Genomic DNA, 23,342 nt, shown 5'->3' on the forward strand with positions numbered 1-23,342 from the left:
CCCTTAATGGTTCAGGTTTGGTCCATTCTCAACTTAACCTTGTCTTTAACATGTCATACAGTCTATAAAAGCTAAGGCTGCCTTTTGTTTGGGGCTCAGACTTTCAGAGGCTACTTGGCTGAGCCCTATGCCCACAGAAAATAAAACCTACTTCCTGAAACTTCAGAGCCTCAGCCTGTTTTTTTCCATTTCTGTATAATGTTCCAGGAGGCTAAAGCCTTGTCCCTCTTTTAGCGCAACACTCTAAGGTGACATATGTTTTCTGTAACATGTTTTCACTTCCTTCTGAGTGCTCTATTAATAGAATCATGAATATCCTTATTTCTGATAACAGTCTATTCAAGTCCCTCTATGCTCTTTCTATCATGGCTTTTTACATCATTCTCTTCAAAATTCTTCCACCCTCTTCCCATTGACCAATTCCAAAGTCATGCTACCATTTTAAGTATTTTAATTACAGCAGCCCACTTTGAAGTACCAAAACCTATATTAGTTTCCTATCAGTATTGTAACAAATTGCCATAAACTTTGAGGTTTGAAACAGCATAAATTTATTACCTTACGGTCCTGGAGGTCAGAAGTCTCAAATGGGTCTCATTGGGACTAAAATCAATGTGTTGGCAGGGCTGCATTCCATTTGGAGGCTTTTGGGCAGAATCCATAACTTGCCTTTTCCAGCTTGTAGAAGTTGCTCTCTTTGCTTGGCTGCTGAACTTTTCCATCTTCAAAGCCAGAATTGTATCACTATAACCTCTACTTCTGTCATCATATTTTCTTCTCTGACTCTTATCTCTTGCTTCTCTCTATCCATCATAAGAACCCTTATGATTATGTTGGACCCACTAAGATAGTCAAGGATAATCTTCCTATCTCAAAATATTAATCACATTCGCAAATACCATTTTTACAGATAAGGTAACAATTTTACAGGTTCTGAGATATTAGGGCATGGATATCTTTGCAGGGGGGTGAATTGTTAGGTTGTCTACACTTCCGTTGTGCTACTTTGCTCAATTTGTGTTCCTGATTCTTGATCCACAATTTGTCTGTGATGTCTCTACTGATTCTTGATGTTGATCCTGGTTTGAGCCTGGATATTGTGAATTTCTCTACCTATAATATTAATTATCTGAAAAATTAATATATGTATAGGCATATGTAGGAGATTGAGAAGAAAGCCCAGTACCTTGGAGAAGGAAAGGGAAAGGCACATACCCTTATTCCTATTTCATAAATTAGGAAACTGAGGCTCATAAATTCCTACACTTGGGTAGATCAGATGGCTAGGAAGTTGCAAAAACGTATTTGAGGGAATGCTGCTGTGACACAGGGTCCTCAGAACCAATTCAACAAAATTGGGCAAAACACAATCTGCTAGGTAAACTGTGAGGTTCACCCAAATCATTCTTCTAATCCCTGGCATTTGGGCAAACTTAACAATCTAAACTGTTTCACACCTTCCCTCTTCTCTTCATATCTTTCCCACCCCACCTCCAAAGCCATCACTTACTTGGTTGCCAAAAACATTTGATACATCCTGGGATGTATGGCTCTATATGAGTACTTATAAGGAATTATTTTCATAAACATTTACAGCTCTAAAATGGATAATATACTCAGCTTAACTCTGAGTAGAATCTTGGAAGCTGAGATTTCCCAATTTACTCATGATATCTCCTAGATTTAAACAGCCAAGGACAGAGTGGCAGCAAGTCAGAATACTTGCCTCAGAAATGGCTCCTTCCCTGATGCACCAATAAAGCCAATCTGTTGACCTTCTGGGAAGGATACCAGGCCCAACTTTTCAATGAGGAGTTGGCTAGACATAATAGAGAGCAGAATTGGCAGGGATTTTTTATTGAATACAACTGATATTTGCATTTTTGCTTAGTTCACAGTAACTGAAAAAATATTGTACAATACCTTCAGAAAAAATTATTTTAGTATTTTGGAACTTAATTCCGTGACAGGCTGTGTAGTCAATAGTGTCTTCATAGAAGACACGGTCAGAGTCTTGTACTGCCTCTAAGGTAGACAACAGTTATGTCAGTGAGGACAAATACGGGGATCACTTTGGGCCCAAACCTAAACAACATAGATATTATGAAGTACTAAGTCATTCTGAGAACTTAGAAAACATAGTCCAAGTCAGACCTAGATACTAATACCTGCAGTCCTATTGAATCAGCTGCAGGCTCAGGTCTGCCCCATATTTGGAATGCAGTCATTTCACTTGCTGCTAAGAAAGCCATATTCTGGCCTAGGGTAAATATTTTCCATTTGTCATTGACTGAATCTGTTAATTTCAATGAGCCACAGAGGACAAGTGTTATGTCTCAAAGAAGCCAAAAATAAAATATCTATTCATTTGAGTTTGACGCCGTCTGTTACAAATAATTCTATGAGCAGACCTTGACATTTCTAAGTTTTGCTGCCAGAAACAACTTGGGGTGGAAAAAGAGAAGGAAAGATATGTGAATCCTGAAAAGAGGCAGGACTGAATAATTAGATCCAAGAGTAGAAGCCCTGAACACATCAAGGAAGCCAAGCCTATCCACCTACTTGATAAATACCAGCCAATCCTTAACATCAAGAACAAAACAAGCAGTCACCAGACCAGAATCATAAAAGCTCTACTGTGCACTCCCTGTTTTTTGCTCCTTTGAGTAATCATAATACAGTTGTTTGACAGTGATAAGTCAAGCTATCTAGACTTGTATTTTATTGGGGTGTGTTATTCATCCCACCTGCTTGAAGTAGGAATTAAAAATCAGATTTTGGGAAATGTGAAAAGGAGCCTATCAACCTGACTTCTCTTCGCCACTCATTTGTTCTGGCAAAGACAAAGGAAAAAGAGGGGTGAATGCAGGTAGTGGTGTGGGATTCAAGGACAACTCATGGCTTGCAGGCTTTGCCCCCAAGTTCAGCCTGTGGAAATCACAAACCTTGGCATGTAGAACTCTAACATTGGAGTTGACTATAACCACAGACATAGAATTCTTATATTGGGACCAAAGACCCAAGGGCTTCCAGTTCCCAAGAACATACAGCACTGATGACGGTACCACTCCAGTACATGGGTCTGGACTACACCTTCAGTTAATTCAGCTATTTTACTTGAACACATGCTTCATTCTTAGACTTAACTTATTTTGCTTTTTCATGGTTATGTCCTCCTTATGCAAGGCTGATGACCCAACAGAAGGAACAAGAGGGATAAGAGTAGATAAGGGGATAGATACTATCTCATTAAACTTCAGAGAATAAAGAGTGTGCTGATTAACAAACCAAACAATTATTATTTATTGCAGAAAAGTTGTTGTTTTATTTTTGTTTTCAAACTAAATCAGCATTCAGGTCATCTTGCCAAATAAAACCTAAGCAAGGAAGGAATTGGTACTTGTTGCATGTCCCCTATATGGTAGGGCACTATGCTGGCTGCTATTTATGGCATCTAATTTAATCCTCACTGCATATCTGTGAGGAGGATGTTATTAATCTTGTTGTTCAAGGCAAACAGACAACATTATTATAGCTCTAAGAGATTAAGTGAATTGCCCAAGGTCACATAGCTGGTAAAGTTTTGTGATCCTTAGGTTCTGGTGTCAACTTGGCCAATGATTATGCCCAGTTGTCTAGCCACTGCTTGCCTGACCTGACCATTCCTGCAAGGATAATTCATGGCTGGTTGATAAACCAGAAGGCTGGTGTATTAATCATCAGTCATTTGATTGCATCTTTGGCTGATTACATCTGCAATTAACTAAGGCGCACCTCCCCCAATGAGATAATATAATCAGTTGAAGGCATTTAAAGAAGAAGAGACACTTTCACCACTTCTTCTTCAGCCAGTGAGCCTCTCCTATGGAGAGTTCATGGAGTTCATCCAGACCTGCATGAGAGCCACTAGCTTCCCAGGCTGACCCAAGGATTTTTGGACTCTTCCATTCCCATGATTGTCTGAGAAACCTTTATAAATCTCATATTTAAGACCTCTCCTGTTGGCTCTGTTTCTCTAGAGAAACCTAACACAGTGTTTCCTTGACTCCAATGTCATATCAATGAATCATCATTACTGTTGGAGAAAATCTTCCAACAATTAAATCAAAGTTCTAGGGTGACAAAAGAAAGATTTAGATGATCCAACAACATTTTTTTTCTGCTACTCCATCAGTAACAAACAGCTGGTTCCCTATGTATGTAGCATCTGAGAGCCAGTCATGCCTAGATTGATGGTAGAAAGTTCTCTCTTTGCTTCAAGGGCTAATTAATTTAGAGCTCAACTCCAAAGTCAATTGACCCTGGATAAGAAATATGTGTTTTGACTTCTTTTAAGCTGTCTCCTGCATGAGAACACCACATCGAAAAGATAAGGTTAACTTAGTTACAACCACAGGATAATCAATTGTGGTAGATTGAATCATGTCCCTCACAAAGCTATGTTTCTGTCCTAACCCCTTGCCTTAGTCCTGTGGGTGTGAACTTAGTTGTAAATGGTATCTTTGAAGATCTTACTAAGATGGGGCCAACTGAAACAGGGTAAGCCTTAATGTTTCTATGACAGGAGTCCTTATAAGCAAAGAAAATTTAGATTAAACAGTAGAAACCACAGGAAGAGACAGAAAGGGACAGGTCACCATGTGATGAAGACAGAGATTAACTGCAGACAAGCTATCACTAATAATTACAGACTTGGGAGAAGGTATAGCCTGCTGATGCTTTGACTTTGGACTTCTAATCTCCAACAGTGTGAGACAATAAATTCCTGTTGTTTAAGCCAATCAGTCTGTGATATTTGTTATAACAGACCTGGCAAACTTAGACATCATCTAACCAATTTGGAGGATATGGCTGTTTTCTTGATCTTCCTTTTTCTCACTTTGCTCAACTATGCCCACTGTAGCATTTATGTGAGTTCCCACTCTGTTGGCATCTTCACTGTTGGTAGGTGACTGAGATGAACAGTGGGAGGAGGGTGTGAAGGCTGTTCTCCCATCTATGCCCACCATTAATGTTCTTCTGAATCCAAAGCGGGTGATCCAGTTCTATTGCACTGCTATAATTTTTGGTCCCAAGGGAGCTGAGGACTGTATGAAAGGCTGACTGCCCTTGTGAATAGTGGTGATATTGGCTGTGATACCATCCACATGCACCTTTCCTGAAAATCAGATCCCAAAAGATAAGGCTTTTAGATCAAAGTTCAGTTCCCCTCAAGGAGTGCAGAAGGTAAGGGGTAGGGTAGGGATTATACCAAGGGGAAAGTTCCTAGTCTCATATAGTTTGCAACCTGGGTGGAAAGGCAAGACAAATCACCAGCTAACACCACTTCAAGAAACAAAGGAATTGCAGGTAGGGGGAAAGGTTCCATTGCATTCAGAAAACTCACATCCAGTATCCTCTGTCAGTAACCAAATCGACAGGTTTAAAAACTAAAATCAATAGTCAGAACAAGTGAAAATCGACTCTGCCCTAAGCACACATCATTCAATGCAAGGTCCTGGGGGAAAATCTGTCAAATAATGGTTGATTCTCTTCTCTAGATATGTCTAAAGGCAACCAGAAGGCTCATTTGTGTCAATTAATCACCAAAAGTAAGAAAAAAAACTCAGATTGTCCTTATATGATTCAAAAACATATACAACAATGGATGTATTGACTCCAAAAACCAATTCAACACAAATGAAAATATTTGAATAGGACTTTGCTGTCTACTATTTTCTTTTATCTTCATAATATCCCAGTAAGGTAAATAGAACAGAGACTCTGATTTGGACTTTACTAATTGGGAAACTGAGGCTCAAAGAAGGGCCCTAATTTGCCCACAATCACCCTGGGAGGTGACAGTAGAGCTAGGACAAGAGCCTAGATCTCCTGACATGACCTGTCCATGAGTGGATCTATGCTGCCACCTACCTTAGATGACATCTCTGGAATTTATCTCTTGTATTTGAAAGTAAGGCACTTGCTTTCTGCTCCTTGACTCAGGAAAAGTTTCTGGCATTCCTTTGATTCTTATAGTATATGACATCCCCAAGCTCATCAACCTGGGATTCTGGTTCTAGTTTTCTCTGTCCTGTTACCACTAATCTGTCTTATTCAGCTCTCTATCTCCATGTAATAATCATAAATTGCTTTTATGAAGACAATAGACCACAGCAATGAAACACATGTGCTTGTTCTGGAGTCAGACTACCAAAGCATAATAAACACTGACTTTAACACTTACAGCTCATGTGACCTCGGACCAGTAACTTAACTCCTCTCAGCCTCAGTTTCCTCATCTGCAAATGGGGACAATAGCAGTATTTACTTTATAAGGTCATGAGAATTACATGAGGCAAGGAAAAATCCTTATCATAGTAATATGCGTGATATGATGAGAACTTTGACTCTGGAACTAGAGAACTAGGTTTAAAGACCTACTTTACCACTTGTGGCCCTGAGAAAGTTACTTAGACTCTCTGTGCATCAGTTTCCCCATTTGTAAAATGTCTGCCCAAAGCTGTTGAGAGGATTAAGGAGATAATGTATCCAAAGTGCTTGAAACATAATAAGTACTCAATAAATGGCAACTATTACAATTAATTGTCTTTTTAGTCCCAATGCTTGGCATGGTGCCTGACACATAATAGATGTTCAGTAAATATTTATTTAGTGGAACTAAAGACTTAGCACCTGTACTGAAGGGACATGGTAAGCAAAACATCAGCCTTCAAAAGGGTGAACAGGAGTAGACAAAATAATTAATGGGCTAAATGAGGATTAATGATGTTAAATTCTTGTGGAGGTACCTTTTGCTCTAAAGAGGACACTTTCTTTAGTGTAAACAACTATCAAGCTTCACTCACCCCACAGAGGGTTTGTGTGATGGTATTTTGTATTTATTAGGAAATCAGTGAAGGAAAACTTCTGGATATGGTTGCTAGGTTCAAGTAAATTTATTTTCTTCTGAGATAATTTCTAGAAAATCATATTTTGTTGAGCCCAAATTAGGATTATATGAAGAAGAAAACATATCCTTCACAGACTTTGCTATTCTACAATCAAAATGAAAATTGTAATTGTTCCTTTGAAATCATGGATATGAGAGGGAAGAAGTCAAACCAAAACCAATAATTATGTATGATCCCAGGCCCCTGCCTTTACCAGCTACCATTCTCCTGAACCAGAGGGCTCTCAGGAAATGGGGTCAGCACTGACTTCCCTCCTTGTTCTTCAGATCCTTACCTCTGACTCAGTGATATCTTCCAGGAGCCTGTGCATCCACAGATAAGAAGATAGAGCACCTTTAAAGGCTGTTGAAATACACCTCTGCAACATCTCAGTCCCTGGGCTATCAGGAAGCACTTACAAGTATGTCCAATTGTCACACCATTATCTTCTGTTTCCCAGTGCAAACCAATGACTAGTGAAATCACTTGCTGACTGGTAATTCAAAGGACTGCTCTGAGCCTGGGACCCCAAATCAGCCTGAGGCAAGATGGCAAATTTGAGTAAGTTTGTCTTCTGAGCCACAACACCCCATTTCTGAATGGCCAAAATTACCTCCAACAATACTCCAGCAATTCTCCATCTCTCCACCCACTATTGTTAAGGTAAGTGCTCTTTGAACCCCTGCCAATTCCTAATACCCAGGAAGGCCCCACTCACCCATCCTGGACACAATGTGAAACTTTGTCTACCTGAATCTCACTCAGCATTACTGCATGACTGAATGACTAACATGATAAACTCATTCCTTAGCCCAGATGTCAACAGCAGATAATTACTTCATCTTCAACTATTAGACTTTGAACAGGAACCCTCTTTAGCTTTTAAAGAAGAATATCATGGAAAATCTTTAGATACCATGGAGTTATATAGGGTTGGGTACTTTTCATCTGGCCAGCCCCACAGCATCTTCCTGGAGGAACACACGTATCAGCTTGTGAGGAACAGCTTGTGAACTCCAGACACCCATCTGTTTCTCTCCTGCCTGTGGATCAAAGGCTGAGCTTATGGATTAGTATTGACTGTTTCTTTTACAACTGCTTTATCACTTCATCAGTTTGCTGAGCTTGGCTGACACTCAAATAGACTATAGTGCATGGAAAGTGAGTGTTGATTCTCTAGAACTCTAGTACAAGGGCCCCATCTCAATCCCAGTCTCACTCCCTCCAGTTACTCATAGCCTTAACAAACAGAAAGAAGGTGAAGCAGGAGGTCTGAGTGGATGTCAGATGAGATAATCATTTATAGCCTGGTTGGGTGAAGGAACTCAAAGGCTACATCTCCTGCATAGATTGGCAGCCTTGATGAGAACTTATGACAAGGCTGAGAGTCGCCAAAGACAAGTTCAAATGCTGCCCTTTTTGTTGGGTTGGGGAGTTGGTATTCAAGTAAAGAGTAAGTAAAAACTGTGCCTTCAATATCAAATGATTAAATATACAAAGCCATGAATTGTATTTGTTTGGTGGATGGCATATATAATAATAATAGTCACAATTTATTGAGTATCTAAAAACTGCTTAGCACTTCACAAATACTATAAGTAATCTTTACGATGACACTGAAGGGTTGCTCTTATCTCGATTTTACAGCTATGGGAACATGGGAACTAAGACTTAAAGAGATGACTACCTCTCAACAGAGCTGATCAATATTGTGGCTGGAATTTGAGTCCATTTATATCTGACTCCCAAACCTGCAGTGCCCTATTGCTTTCCTGCACCACAATATCCAGTTTTAAGCAGGATGTACCTACTTAAAAAACATGCCTCTAATAGTGATGCCTCCCCATAACCCATCCCATAACAATGGGAGAGAAAATATCAGTTGGGAGTGGGCAAATGACTTAGAGATGTTTTCATGCAGGAAGATGTAGTTGAGCTGGGCCTTGAAGGATGGATAGAATTTTCACAGACAGAGCTGGAGAGAAAAGATATTCCTGAAACTGGCTACACTGTACTCAAAGCAGAATGGAAAGTGCAGGGGTTAAGAGCAGGGGCTTTGGAGTGAGGAAAAGCTATGTTTAAAACCCAGCTCTTAAGCTTAGCCTCCCTATCGGTATGCCTAAGAGTTACTTCTGGAGGATTTCTTTTGTGGCTAAGATGTAGCCTCACTCTAAGCCCAACTCTGCAAGTGAAATCAATACCCTCTCCACTACATGGGACATGACATCCAGGGGTGAAAATCTTCCTGGCAATAGGGGACATGACTCCCAGGGATGAGTCTTTCCATGACACTATGGTATCATCATTGCCATCCTGACCAAAAAGGGGAAAAGAAGTGTAACTAATAAAGTATCAGTGGCAGAGAGAGTTCAAATAGAGTCAAGAGGCTACTCTGTCGGTCACTCTTATGCAAGCTTCAGTTAGACAGTGCTACCTATCATAATATGTCAACCCCCAACCAAAACCATTCCAGACAATCCTAAAGACACCTAGGGCAATATATAAGACTCTACAAAGGTTCTATGCACTAGGGTAACTTTCCAGAAACTTACAACCTCCAATGGGTCCCTGGACCAGATAAGTCCCGAAACCTAGAAGGTCCAGCCTCTTCAGAACATCAGCTGGTTCCATCTCCCCACCCCATATTATTGAAAACTCCTTCCAACGTGAAAAGTTAGAATGGGCATAGCCCAAATACCCCTAAAGGGTGGGAGAAAGATCAAAGGTGATGGTTGAGTTTATATAGAGACGGTAGGGTTTAACAAGCAAGCATGGTTGCTGGATATTTATATTGATATTATTTTAGTCTCCAGTATCTTATAGTAGCTAGAATTAAAAACTAAAATTGTGGAATTATAAGCCATACCAAATTCTGAAATCTGTTCTACAACTAATTGTTGCGACATGCTTTGAAATTTATTGCTTTTTGTATATATGCTATTTTTCACACAAAAAGAGTCGATTATGATCATAAAAATTAAAAAAATACTCTTTCTGGCCTTCTATATTCTGGAGCAGGTGGAAGTAAAAATCTGAGATGATGGTATCTCTGGGATCTGTTCTGTAGTTATTTGTTGAAGAGTGCTTTGAAAACGATTGCTTTTTTTTTGTTGTTTTTTAAAAAACAGCTCTTTCACTTATGAGCTGAATTCAATGCCCCACCCATTGTTATTTTACTGCCTACTTCCTACTCACACCATCTCATACTCACCCATCCAAATGGTGCACTGGAGCCAGATAGTACTGGTTGTTAAGAGCCAATTTTATGTACCTCTTCCCAACTCTGAGTTCTGTATTGTAGCTCTCATGGTGGAAATATTTGCAATCATGGAAATCAGCAAATGCTACAATCAAAACATTTCCTTTTGGAGAGGCAGTTTACCAGCACACCACTGTATGAACTCTGTGGAGGTGGGTCTAGTTATCTGCAGTTCTTCAAAAGCTCCATAATAACTATAGCCTTTCACAAAGCATCTTAGGGGAGTGAATCTCAAACTTAACTATGCATTACAATCACTAAAGTGGAATGTGTTATTATGCATGTTCCTGGGTCCCCTTTCTAAGATTTTAACTCACTGTGTCAGGAGCTGGACTCAGGGATATGTATTTTAACAAGATGCCCCAACCCTCCTCATCTCATATATACAGGCACAGCACAGAATGGAGGCATAGCAAAGTGCAGGACTCTCAGCTAGTGCCAAACAGACATCTGAGAAATTAACCAAATCACCTGGAGTTTTCATAAGCTTTTCTGTTTTTACATTGGGAAAGGAACTGATTAAGCAGCTTGAGAGATACCTTTCATGGTAATAAAGGTAGTACACAAAAACACCATTCACTAGGTAAGAAACCTTACCATTTAGACAGAGCAATTTCTCCAACCCCGCCCCCAATCATACTATGTACATGCATAAAGTACTATGGTCTCCTCGAGAAAACCACAGGAAAAACAAGAGCTTAGGAGAGACCAAGATCCAGATTTGGCAAAGAGGTAGGCTTGGTGGATGGGATGGAGAATGAAATAAAAAATGTAGAGTGTGGTTACGCAGAAAGAATCTGGAATCAAACTGTCTGGGTTTAAATCTTGGTTCTACTTTTCATTAGTTACGAAAACTTAGGCAAGTTATTTGGTAACTCTTCATCTCACTTTCTTTATTCATAAAATGGAGCTACTATTGGCAATGAAATCCTAGGACTGATAGGGAGATTAAATGAATTAATATTAGTAAAGTTCTTAGAAAACACCTGACACGCAAGTACTATATTTGTTTGTTAAATAAATAAATGACCAGCCAGGAAGGAAAATGTTCCTGAGGACTCTGGACTAGAAGTTGTTTTCATGGCCCAGTTACAATCTGGCCACCTGCTTAAAGAAAATAAGGTGGGTGGAAAATGCATCACTGAATGCCCTTCACAGAACTCTCACCTGCCTGGAAATAACAATCATTGTAATTACTGAATGTGATCAATGTGAGAGCTTGCCTGCCACTGAGGGGTCATATGAGTAGGAAGCACAGATAACCCTGCTGCAGATGACAGCACTATTTTTAGGGGAGAATCAGCAAGGTTTGTTCTTATTTTTTATAATTCATAACCCAAATAATGCAATTCTCCAAGCTCAATAGGAGTTGCCTAGAAAACAAAGTTTCACTATATCACTTTCTCTAATACATGATCCTTACGCAGATATTCCTGCACCCACACTGTCCAGGGGCTCCAGCCTGCACCTATTCTGGCTGTGACAAAAATAACTAATTCTGGGCTCCAAAACTTTAGAACATATGGAGAACCAGGCAGGAGAGCAGAAAACTCATTAACAAATATTTGAAGCTGAGGCTTAAGGGGGCAAAAATTTAAGGAAATGAGATAGTTTTGCTAGGAAAGAGCAAAGAATGACTTGTTTGTGATTTCCAGGAATTGTAAGACATCACTACATGAAGAGGAATAAAGTACTATAAATTTCCATTCAGGACAATTCGCTAAAAAGTTAAACATAGAATTACTGTATGACCTAGCAATTCCACTCCTAGATATATATCCCCAAGAAACTCAAATCAGGGATTCAAGCAAATACTTAACCACGAATGTTCATAGCAGAAACTACTCACAATAGCCAACAGGTGGAAGCAACCTAAATATCTATCAATAGATGAATGGATGAACAGAATGTGGCATACCCATACAATGGAATATTATCCAGCAATGAAAAGGAATGACGTGATGGTACATGATACAATATGGATCAACCTTGAAGACAACAGTTTGCAAAACAAGCCAGAGACAAAATGACAAATATTGTATAGTCCCAAATGTATGAAATATATCCATAAATCAGATAAATCCATACATAAAGAAAGCAGAGTGATGGTTACCAGGTACTGAGGGAAGGGGAAAATGAGAAGTGACTGCTTAATGGGTATACGGTTTCCTTCTAGAGTGATGAAAATGTTTTGAAACTAAATAGAGGTGATGGTTGTACAGCAGTGTGAATGCACTAAATGTCTCCAAATTAAAAATTTTATTTTTGTGTTACAAGAATTTTACCTTAATTTTAAAACATTCCATTGAGGATAAATGAGCACTAAGTTCACTGTCAGTACCTTAGGTCAGATATAAAGAACTTTTAGAGAGAAAATGCTGTTAGACTCTGCTATGGGTTACTAGGAGGGAGCAGTTTACTTTTTAAAACTGTTCAAAACTTGGGAAATGGTCAGCAGAAATAGTTCCAATGGATTCCTTCCTAGAGGGAGGGAAATGAACTTAATGTCCCCTCAATATCTCTACCTATGAATATAGTAACTGGAAATGCTCAATGAAATAAGCTGAAGCTACACAAATGTCCCTAGGAACATGCAAGTGCAGAGCTAGGGTCTGTGACCTCCGCAGTGACACAGATTACATGGAAGATACTGTCTCACAGGGAAGGCAAAGATAGCAAGCACCCTAGCCCATCCCCAGTTCATCGTTTTGTCTTTAAAAAATCTGTCTCATTTAGTATGGCCAGGTCCGAGTTAGATTAGATTTCAGCAAAGAAATAGGATTCTTTTAAGTAGATAATATAAAACATGTCTAAGGAAACTCAATGATAATTGTATTATCTCTGGCACACTGTCAGGGAATTATCTGTATTGTATTAGGTGGTGGAAGGAAGCCAAAAAGCTATTTAAAATGGAAACCTGGTTGGGCCAATCATTCATTGGTTACAAATGAATTAAAAAGCTAGAAGTTTTCATAGTCATAATTTCAGCCACTTTCCTTTACTGATGGTGATGAGAGCTGAATATAATTAACAAGTGATGGTGTGAAAAAATCCCTTTGGTATTTCATCTCTTGACCTTCTTCCTCCTTCCCATATCCAGTTCAGGCTGTTTGCAAAATGTCAGCCAAAGGGGCAGTGTTCAGCATCTTATACCCGCTTCAGCCACTGGTAAAAATTGCCAATATTTCTGATTTCAAGATGCATAAATATGTGTATCATAATATCTTCAATCTGGAACAAATGAGGGTGAAGACATTGGTAATGATTTCCATTTCCCTGTCCCTACTTCTTGTACTGGAAACTAGTTCGAGAGCTTAAGACAGCTGTCAGCAGTACACCAGGGCAAACTACATGGCATCGGCCCCATCAGCATTTCTCTTACTAGATTCTAATGAATGACACCTGTATTTCCACTTTTGCAGACAATACATTAAGTATGCTACACTGGCTATGGCTATAGGAACTGGGCCTATCCCTGATTCTAGAGGTATGGAGTACTAGTTTATCTTGAGAATAGACCGAAGACTTTGGAATTTGTTTCCTGTTGCCAGTTGTATGAAGACCCACTTTAATAGGAGGGGTGAAAGGAGAGAGGGTTTCTAGAGGGATAGTAAAATCTTAGTTTTAGTGTCCAAGATAGCACAGAAAGAGAATTATCACAGCATCAATTTTTTTTTCCTGTTGATGATTACAGATCTTGTGGGTGTGTTGAACCTCCATATATTCAAGGAAAAAATGTTAGTCTTTGACTCCTTAGGATACTGGACAGTTTCCACAGTGATATCTTGGAAGTCACTCTCCATTCTGAGAAAGGGGCCCTTTCCCTTCTTATTGTCTTGTAAAAGGTAAGAGAATGAGGGACAACAAATGAATCTGAAACAAGCTCATCACTTTGGAATCAAGTGAAGTTTAAGATCTTTTATTATTTCACAGTCATTCTTTCCATAGTATAGACTACAATGAAAACAGAAGAGTAATACCCTATCTTCAACAAAATCTCAGAATCTCACAGGTAACAGGAACATCCAAACAAAGGAGCCAATGGACCAAATTGAAAAGGAAGAAGTCAGATTACCCTTATTTACAGATGACATGATCCTATAAAAAGAAAATCCTGAAAACTCCACAACAAAGCGCTTAGAGCTAATAAATGAATTCAGCAAAATGGCAAGATACAAGACCAATAGTCAAAAACACTAGTATTCAGTGGTAGAATGCGTGCCTTTTATGTGGGAGACCCAGGTTCGAGTCCCAGACCATGCACCCACCCCCAAAAAAATAACAAACAATAGTATTTCTATACAAAAGCAATGAAAAATTGGAAAAAGAAATTCAGAATAAAATTCTATTTACAATAGCAACTAAAACAATCAAATATCTAGGAATAAATCTAACCAAAGAGGTAATGGATTATGTATATATATAAAAAAACTACAAAACACGGCTAAAAGAAATTAAAAAAAACCTAGATAGATGACAGGACATATTGTGTTCATGGGTTGGAAGACTAAATACAGTTCAGGATCAATTCTGCCCAGAGCAATTTACAGATACAAAGCAATCCCAAACAAAATTCTAAAATCTGTCTTTGCAGAAATGGAGAAGTCAATCATCAAATTTGTATGAAGGTGTAAGGGGTCCTGAATAGCCAAAGCCATTTTGAAAAAGAAAAATGAAGGTGAAGGACCCACACTTCCCAATTTTAAAGCTTATTAAAAGCAACAGTAATCAAAGAGCATGGTTCTAGCACAAGGACAAATATATAAATGGAATCAAATTAAGAGCTCAGAAATCAACCCTCACATTTATAGCCAAATGAAGTTTTGATATGGGAGTAAGACCACTCGATTGAGAAAGAATATTCTCTTCAAAAAATGGTGGTGGGAAAAGTGGATTTCCACATGCAAAAGAATGGAATTGGATCTCTACCTCCCACCATATACAAAAATCAACTCCAAATGGATCAAAGACCTAAATATAAGAGACAGAACTATCAAACTCCTAGAAGAAAATAAAGGCAAGCATCTTCAGATCCTTGTGTTAGGCAATAGTTTCTTAGACTTTATAACTAAAGCACAAGCATCAAAAGAAAAAATACGTAAATGAGATCTCTCATCAAAATTAAAAACTTTTGTACCTCAAAGGATTTTATCATGAATGTAGTGATAAACTATACAATGGGAGAAAATATTTGTGAACCACATATCTGGTAAGGGTTTAATACCCAGCACATAAAAGCAATTCTTCAATTCAACAACAAAAATTCAAACAATCCAATTAAAATACGGCCAAAAGACTTGAACAGACATTTTTTCAAAGAAGATATACAAATGGACAAAAAGCAAAGGAAAAGTTGCTCACATCCCTAGCCATTGGCAAAATGCAAATCAAAATCACAATGAGAAACCATCTAAATGGGTACTATTAAAAATTAAAAATAAAATCCATGGAACTGTATAACACAAACAGTTAAACCATGGTCTTACAAAGAAAGAAAAAACCTTGGCAGAGGAAAAAAAAAACAGATAATATGATTCATAAATGCACCTATCTAGGTGTATGTAGTATACAATGTTTGAATGTAAATAGTGAGATTTTTATTGGAACCCTTCCCTCAGGCTATCTTGTAGATCCCCTGGGATGCCTTGTAAATATTTGGTGACATGAGATTCTCTGGTGTAGATACTAAATCATGGTACCATTACCAATCTGAGTATAAAATGTGTACTTCCTAATTTCTTTCTAATATTAAAAGGAAGTGATCACTAGAATTTTTAGTATTTTTCTTCAGCACCCCAGTCTAGAAACAACTGCTCTAGAACCTCCTTAAGCACAACACATAGTCACTCCCCCCCACACATACAAAAGGCCTAAATCATGTTTTGCTCATTGTCATCTAGATGGGCTGCCTTATTAAAGTCATAACCACTCCGTAGCTTTTATGACTCCTAAATGCATTTTAACAAGCCAAATCACTTTTTTTAATTAATTATTGAGAAGAGATTTAAAATGTAAATGCAGATCTCCCCAGATGCACCAAAGACCTGAGGGATCCTACTTATCTATGAAATGCAGCTAGACCTATTTCCGGAATGCAGAGTAACCCTTCTCTTATTTAAAGATGTAAAAAATGCAGGAGAGTTGAGAAAAAATGCCATGGAAGGCACCATTGATGGCTCATTAATAAGTGCTACAGTGATTGTTGATCAATTCCAAATACTTGTGGCAGCAAACAAAGCAGTTCATCTCTACAAACTGGGAAAAATGAAGACAAGAACTCTACCCACTGAAATTATTTTCAACCTTTCTCCAAATAACAATTTAATATGGAATTTATGTATTTGATTTCTGTTGTTCTTATCATAACAACCCATATTTTGCTCATTGGTTGGGTTGAGGCTAAATTCTTATAAACCTAGTAATATATGAAATAACAGTGAAGACATCTCTGGACTGCATTGAAGCTCAGCTTTACCTCATACTCCACAAATAAGCTTAGGAGTAAGTTTGCATATGAATAAATGAAAGTTTAGCTTAACAAAAAAAGTGCAAATGCAGTCAGTCAGCCAGCCATGGCAATTCCAAGTCCTCAGGTCTTCATTCCACATATGATAAACAGGAGGCACTAATGTTTACCTTGTAGCAGGTAATCAAATTGCAATTACATCTAGTCAGAAGCCAACAGTCTCATGGGCTTTTTATTAGAAGCCTAGAACTTGACAGTGTTGATCATACCACACTTAAAATTGCATGTGGGAGTGGTGTGTGGAGAAGTGGGGTGAGGAAAATGTGTCAAGGACTGAAATGGTTTAATCTACTGGTTCTTTTCTGATGGGTGCTGAATTTGGGGGCAGAGGGAAAAGGAATGCCAGTTGCCAGTACGCAGAAAATGGAAAACTGAGGAGGAAATAAAGGATAGCAGCGCTACAGGAGAGAGATTTCATGGGACCAAGCTCTAAGGCAGACTCATCATAGACTGGCTCTTGGGCTTCATCATATGGCCTGGCGGAAGCTTCCTCCTCCTTTCCTCAGATGGAGAAATGTGAAAATGAGCTTGACTTAAGCACTGACTAGGTGGCCTGATGTAGAACAGCATCACAGAGAGAGGGAAACTGAGGCACCAAAAGGTTAGCTCATCTCACCTAAGGAAAAGATGCAAAGCCATAGGTTGCGTCCCTTACTTACACACATTTTGCTATTCAGTTTTGTCCCTTCAAAGCCACCACCTTTGCTAGGTATCCTGAACTCATGAAGAGCTACTGGGAAAAATATGCCATTGGCAAAAGATTTGTTTTTAGAGCCCCTGTTCTAGTTTGCTAGCTGCTGGAATGCAATACACCAGAGATGGATTGGCTTTTAATAAAAGGGGATTTATTTATTTAAAAATGTATAGTTCTTCAGAGGAAAGGTAGCTAACTTTCAACTGAGGTTCTTTCTTACATGGAAAGGCACAGGGCAATCCCTGCTGGCCTTTTTTCCTGGCCTCTGGGTTCCAACAACCTTCCTCAGGTGATTCCTTTCTGCATCTCCAAAGGCCTGGGCTGAGCTGTGAGTGCTGAGATGAGGTATGCTGAGCTGCTTGGGCTGAGATGTGTTGAGCTCTCTCATTTAAGCACCAGTCAATTAAATCATCATTCATTGCAGCAGGCATGCCGCCTAGCCAACTGCAGATGTAATCAGCAACAGATGAGGTTCACATGCCATTGGCTCATGTCCACAGCAATAGAACTAGGTACCTTCACTAGCCAAGTTGACACCTGAATCTAACTACCACACCCCCCATCTCTGTTTTGCTCCCCTCGCATCTTTCCTGATACCTGTGAATCCACCTACCCTCAGTCTAGATATTTGTTCCCAAAAGATTGGTTCCAGTTATCAATGAATTTTCAATAAAATTGTTGAGTTGTCTAGTAATGGCTTTCTCAGACATTTTCCTGTTTTATTTCTTTTGTTTTGTTTGTTTTTGCTCTCCATTTTAGTAAGACACTCTTGAAGACTAAAAAGTCTCCCACAGTCAAAGAAATGAAATTGCACACATCATGATAGGGAATAGACAACCCACTCAACATTCCTTTTAAAATGCAATTTTACTGCAGTATCTTCACACACCATATAAACCATCTGAAGAATACAATCAATGGCTCATAGTATCAAGACATAGTCATCCAATACTTTTGAATCACACTACCTAGGCCCCTTTAAGGCTAATAGTGTGTTCATCAGAAAAGTTATATATTTATTGTGTATATATTATTGACAGAAAATATTACTGACATATTCTTTTCTTTTTAGTCAACATTTGATTATTTATTATGAGCATGATTGCATTTAATACTCACAACAATCTTATATGGTCTGCTGTTATGAATTCCCCCCACTAACAGATGAGTAAATTAAAATCCAAAGAGGTGGCGGGCCGCGGTGGCTCAGCGGGCAAGAGTGCTTGCCTGCCGTGCCGGAGGACCCCGGTTCGATTCCCGGCCCCAGCCCATGTAAAAAACAAACAAACAAACAAAATATAATAAAACAAGAAAATGTTTAAAAATGTTTCCCTTTCTTCCTCCCTTCCTTCCTTCTCTGTCTTTCCTTCCTTTCCTCCCTCTCTCTTTAAAAAAAATAAAAAAAAAAAAAAAAAAAAATCCAAAGAGGTTAAGAAACTTAGTTGAGAGAATACAGATACTGATTGGCAGAGCTGACATTGGAACCCAGTCTCCAAAGTCTATGTCCTTAAACACTATATTTTACCACCTATTAGGAATTAGAGAGAAATAAGACAGAGTTCCTAGTATTTGTGATATCAAGCTGCTTACCATGGAAAAGACTGAGTTCTCCTTGGGTTCAGGAAGTATTATATGTCTACTAGTTACATGAGTCAAACGGATCCAGGGCATTGCCAGAGCTCTTACTTTCTAAGAACATTCAGAACACTGATGAGTTACACTCAGAACACTGCCTATGCCACTATTTCAGACCTGGGCAGGAGGGCAGGAGAGCAGGTTAGTGTCCATACTATCCAGCTTCTCTGGAATCAGAGGCAATGAGAATTTTGTATCTGTTCACTCTCATTCTCTATTCTCCTTTCACCTATGGGAGGATTGACTAGTGTCTACCTGTGGACAAGGAATGTCAATTTTCTAATGTTTACTGAGAACGATTGATCTCAAGGCTCATAATGTTCTAGAGTATCCCTCTTATCAATAATGTATCATTAACTTCATAGTTAGCGAAGAACTTCTGGGTGAAATTTCATATGAAGTATGCAGAGATCAAAGACCCTGGAATAGGTAACAAGAAGCCTTCAATTTATGGATGGATATTAATGAGCTTTCTGAATGCCATGGGGGGAAATGAGCCAATTCCTCATTTTGCAGATGCTAGAGGGGATTTCTTCTCCCTTCCATGCTAAAATAAATATGCTCAAGGAGGTAATAATATCCCAAGTCAACCATAACTTCCATCTTTACAAATCCATCAAAAATAAGGGCCATTCATCATTGTGGGAAAACTCTTCATGGAGAAAGCAAATGAAGTAGGGGAAGGGGAAAATACAGACATTAAATTTAACCCAGAATTATAAAGGAGCTTTTATATATGCTTATATATGTTACTGCAACCAGAATTCATAGACAAAATAGGTAATAGGTTGGGTCAAGCAAAATATTTCTCCAGTGCCCAGATACTAATCACTATAGGTTCTTCCATTAGATATAGATTCATTCATGGGGGTTAAAGCTATGGCAGTTATTAACATACAGATATCCTATGGCTAGGGATATGTATGGTGATTATAAAGTCATGATATTGTAAAGCATTCATAAAGCCCACACTTACCACTTGATTTCAATATTTAGCATTTAAAATGGTGGAATATTTGACTTGTATAAGGGCCAAAGACACATTCTGTTTCAATCTTCCAGTCAAGAATACCAATCTCCTCTGCAGCATCCCTTAAAGATAAGGTTCCAAGAGATGACTGGAACTCTACTTACCAAGGTAGCCTACTACACTGCAGGACAGTGTGGTAGGGGGAAGTCCTGGTGTGGCCTGCTGCCTTTCCTGGGACCCAGAAATACAACTTGTGCTCAGGACCAGGTGTGTCGGCCTAGTGGGATAAAACACATTACTTTAGTAGATAAGGAGACTGCCAGTACATTCCTTCCCCTATAGTCCCAAGCATATGCAAATATTCACTGAACAATCTGACTCTGGTGGGAATGTTTAATGACATCCAGCTCACACCCCAGTGGTATATCTGTTCCTGGAAGGGAGAGAACAGAATCCCTCCATTAAAGCAACACACAAACACAAGAGAAGGGTACTGTGCATATGGGAAAATAGCTATGAGGAACCAATGCCCACTAGTGAAGCCGACCTTATTCTGTCTCTTCTCTATGTGAGTAAAACATCTTTCCATAGAGGGCCAGTGTGAATCGTGCTTTTACTAGTGACCATGGCACCTGTGTTGCAGTGAGTTCACATCTCTTTAGGTGTCTCTCCTTCTGAATGATACTTAGCTATGAGCATTTCAGGCTGAGTTCAAACGGATCTCCCTGAAACTTCTACTCCCTGGCCTTGATGCTGCCCCCTGGAGCAAATAACACTTCCCCTTCCCAGCCACTCTCATAAAGGAAAACTGTATTGCCAGATGTGAAATCTCCCTATTTTTACAGGTTAGCAAATAATTTAAAAGCCTTCAAAAATACTCTGTGGTGCAAACAAAACATATCAGCATGGCATCAAGAACTGGACCCAACTCCCCAGTTGTGGTCTAGGCAGTTAGATCTACATCCAGCTTTCTGGCATCCCTTAATTTGGATCAAATTTTTAAGAAGCACAGGCTTAGTCTCATATTAAGACAATGATCACAGCTAATATTTCTAAATGCTTTTGATATGTCAGGCATTGTGACACATACCATCCATCTATTAGCTCATGTAATCTACCCCACAGTCTTGTGAAGTAAATAATATTATTAGTCTTATTTCACTGAAGAAAAAAAACTGAGGCATAAAGAGCCGAAAGCATTATGTAGCTTCCAAAATTTTAAAACATAGCTTGTGATCCACTATAAACCTCCAGATCATTCTTTTTCCCTTCCTATGAACAGCTACAAGTCAATTCTCTCCAACTGCCATGATTACTGTGCTATCTATTTTGCTGGCCATTCCTCCCAACTTGGAATAAAGACATAGAAGTTAGCTTACCAAGTCTTTCCATAGACAAACATCATATTGACGAGAACTGATAGTGTTACTAATGTACAAAACTAATACATTCCCTCTGGGGTTACTTGGCTCCTAGAGCTGACATTGGGTAGAGAGTGGAGGTCATCCTGTTCAAATAATTTTGTAAGCTGTCTTAGTCACTGACATTAAGGTTGCAGCTCCTATGTGAATAGGCTTCAGCAAAGGAGACAGTCTTGCTTCAGCTTGGGACTGATCAAGTGAATGATGCTGAAAGGTGTCTAGAGAAACACTGAACATGGATTGCCTTGTTAGCTTTTTTGCTTCAGGTCCACCCTGAAAACACATTTGCCATTCAACTTTGCTGCTAGCTATGCTCCCTCAAAACCTCAGCTGGGACCCCTCCAGTTCTAGTTTATGAGATTGTGGAAATAGTACTCAAAATCCCAGCCACAGTGTCTGAAAGGAAGACAACTGAAACAGTGAGGGATTGAGAAAGAAATTTAGTAGGATAGCTAAAACTACCTGGAATTTTTAGAATGAAGGAGAGAAGGTTAATGTCACCAGGCTTGTTCATAATAGCAGCAGTAATGTTTTTACTAATAAGTGCAAATTACTGACCTGGGCACTTTGAGTAAATCACTCCTTTTAATTTTCACAACCCCTTAAAGAAGATACTACTATTCTCAATAGTTTACAGATAAGATAATTTGGGACTCAAGGGTAAATTTGTACAAAGTAAGTAGTAGAACTCACCACACTGATTACCCATTCCCTGTTCACCTCTATTACAAAACCCTGGGGGTTTTTTTCCATACCAATTCCCACAATTTGTATTTGTTTTGTTTGTTTATTCATTCCCCAACTAGACTATAAACCCCAAAGGGTCAGGAACTATTTTTGATATTGTTCCCCACCAATTATCCAGTATATCTAGGACAGTGCCTACACATAACTCAGTACTCAATAAACATATGTGGGAGGGAGAGAGGCAAAGAGAAAGGGAGGAAGTAAAACTCAGGTAGATTTAAGTCCACAGCCTGTGCTCTTTACCACTAAATTACACTGTTCAATTGCTGCAAGATGCCAGCACCAAGTTATGGGCAACAGCCTGGTTCAGTCATCTGCAAAGTTCAAAACAAATCCAACTCCATATGCTGTGTCAAAGCAGCCAAATCAACATGAGGCAGAGCTCCTAAGGCAGTCTATTAAATGTTGTCTTACTGTGTTTGACATGCCCAATGGTCCAATTTTAGGAAGCACTGTTCCAATTGGAATACACATTCTAACAAGAGAATCTTGTCTGTTAGGGCAAGCCTGGGTGTGGTTCACACCAACAGACCCACACTTTCATTGAGAAGCAGAAATGCCAACACACTCTTCCTGAATTCCAGCAGGCTTTGTACAAGAATCATCTATTTTGCTCTTCATCCCTGTTTTGACTAGACCTCTTTGTAAGCTGCTCAGTGCCTCTATGAAAAACCATTAAAACTAAAAGAACATTTTCCTGATTAAATCTTCTCCCTGCACTTCCAAATTTAAGTTGTCTATTTAGGACTGTGAGCTTCATTTTACTAAGTTCTATTCCTAGGCCACTAATATCATCTCCTGCAGAGACAGATGTATTCAGCGTTCCATGTGGCGTCATTTTCTGAAGAGAGTAAAGCCCATTCTCCACTGCCTTACTACTCTTTTTTTCCAGAAAGGTTTTGGAAACATAAAGCAACCATTTGGAAGAAATAGCTCCTTTCTCTACTTGCCATTCTAACTGAAAGATTCTAATGGTAATGTATGAATATATACCCCACGGCACAGTGGAGACAGTTATTGAGGGAAAATACCTCTCCTTTAACATGTCCTATAAGACTTGGTGAAATCTAAGCTGACAGGCAAGCATTTTTCTCCCAAGTTCTCACAGGAGCTGAAAAATATGAGGCCCTTTTCCTACTTGAATGTGATGCCCAATAA

The 23,342-nt window shown here is 39.0% G+C and overlaps 1 long non-coding RNA gene across 1 annotated transcript in view; it reads right to left on the reverse strand.

Annotated features, from left to right (window-relative positions):
* Nucleotides 1-1,651: 1,651 nt before the first annotated feature.
* Nucleotides 1,652-23,342, reverse strand: part of LOC143670370 (uncharacterized) — a 196,949-nt gene continuing 175,258 nt past the window's right edge. Inside the window, exons 2-3 of the long non-coding RNA XR_013169339.1 lie at nucleotides 20,181-20,293; nucleotides 1,652-1,819 (exon numbers count right to left, since the gene is read on the reverse strand). This is a non-coding gene — a long non-coding RNA (uncharacterized LOC143670370). The remainder of the gene's footprint in view (nucleotides 1,820-20,180; nucleotides 20,294-23,342) is intronic.

This window comes from Tamandua tetradactyla, chromosome X (genome assembly GCF_023851605.1).
Source record: "Tamandua tetradactyla isolate mTamTet1 chromosome X, mTamTet1.pri, whole genome shotgun sequence".
Classification (NCBI taxonomy): Eukaryota; Metazoa; Chordata; class Mammalia; order Pilosa; family Myrmecophagidae; genus Tamandua; species Tamandua tetradactyla.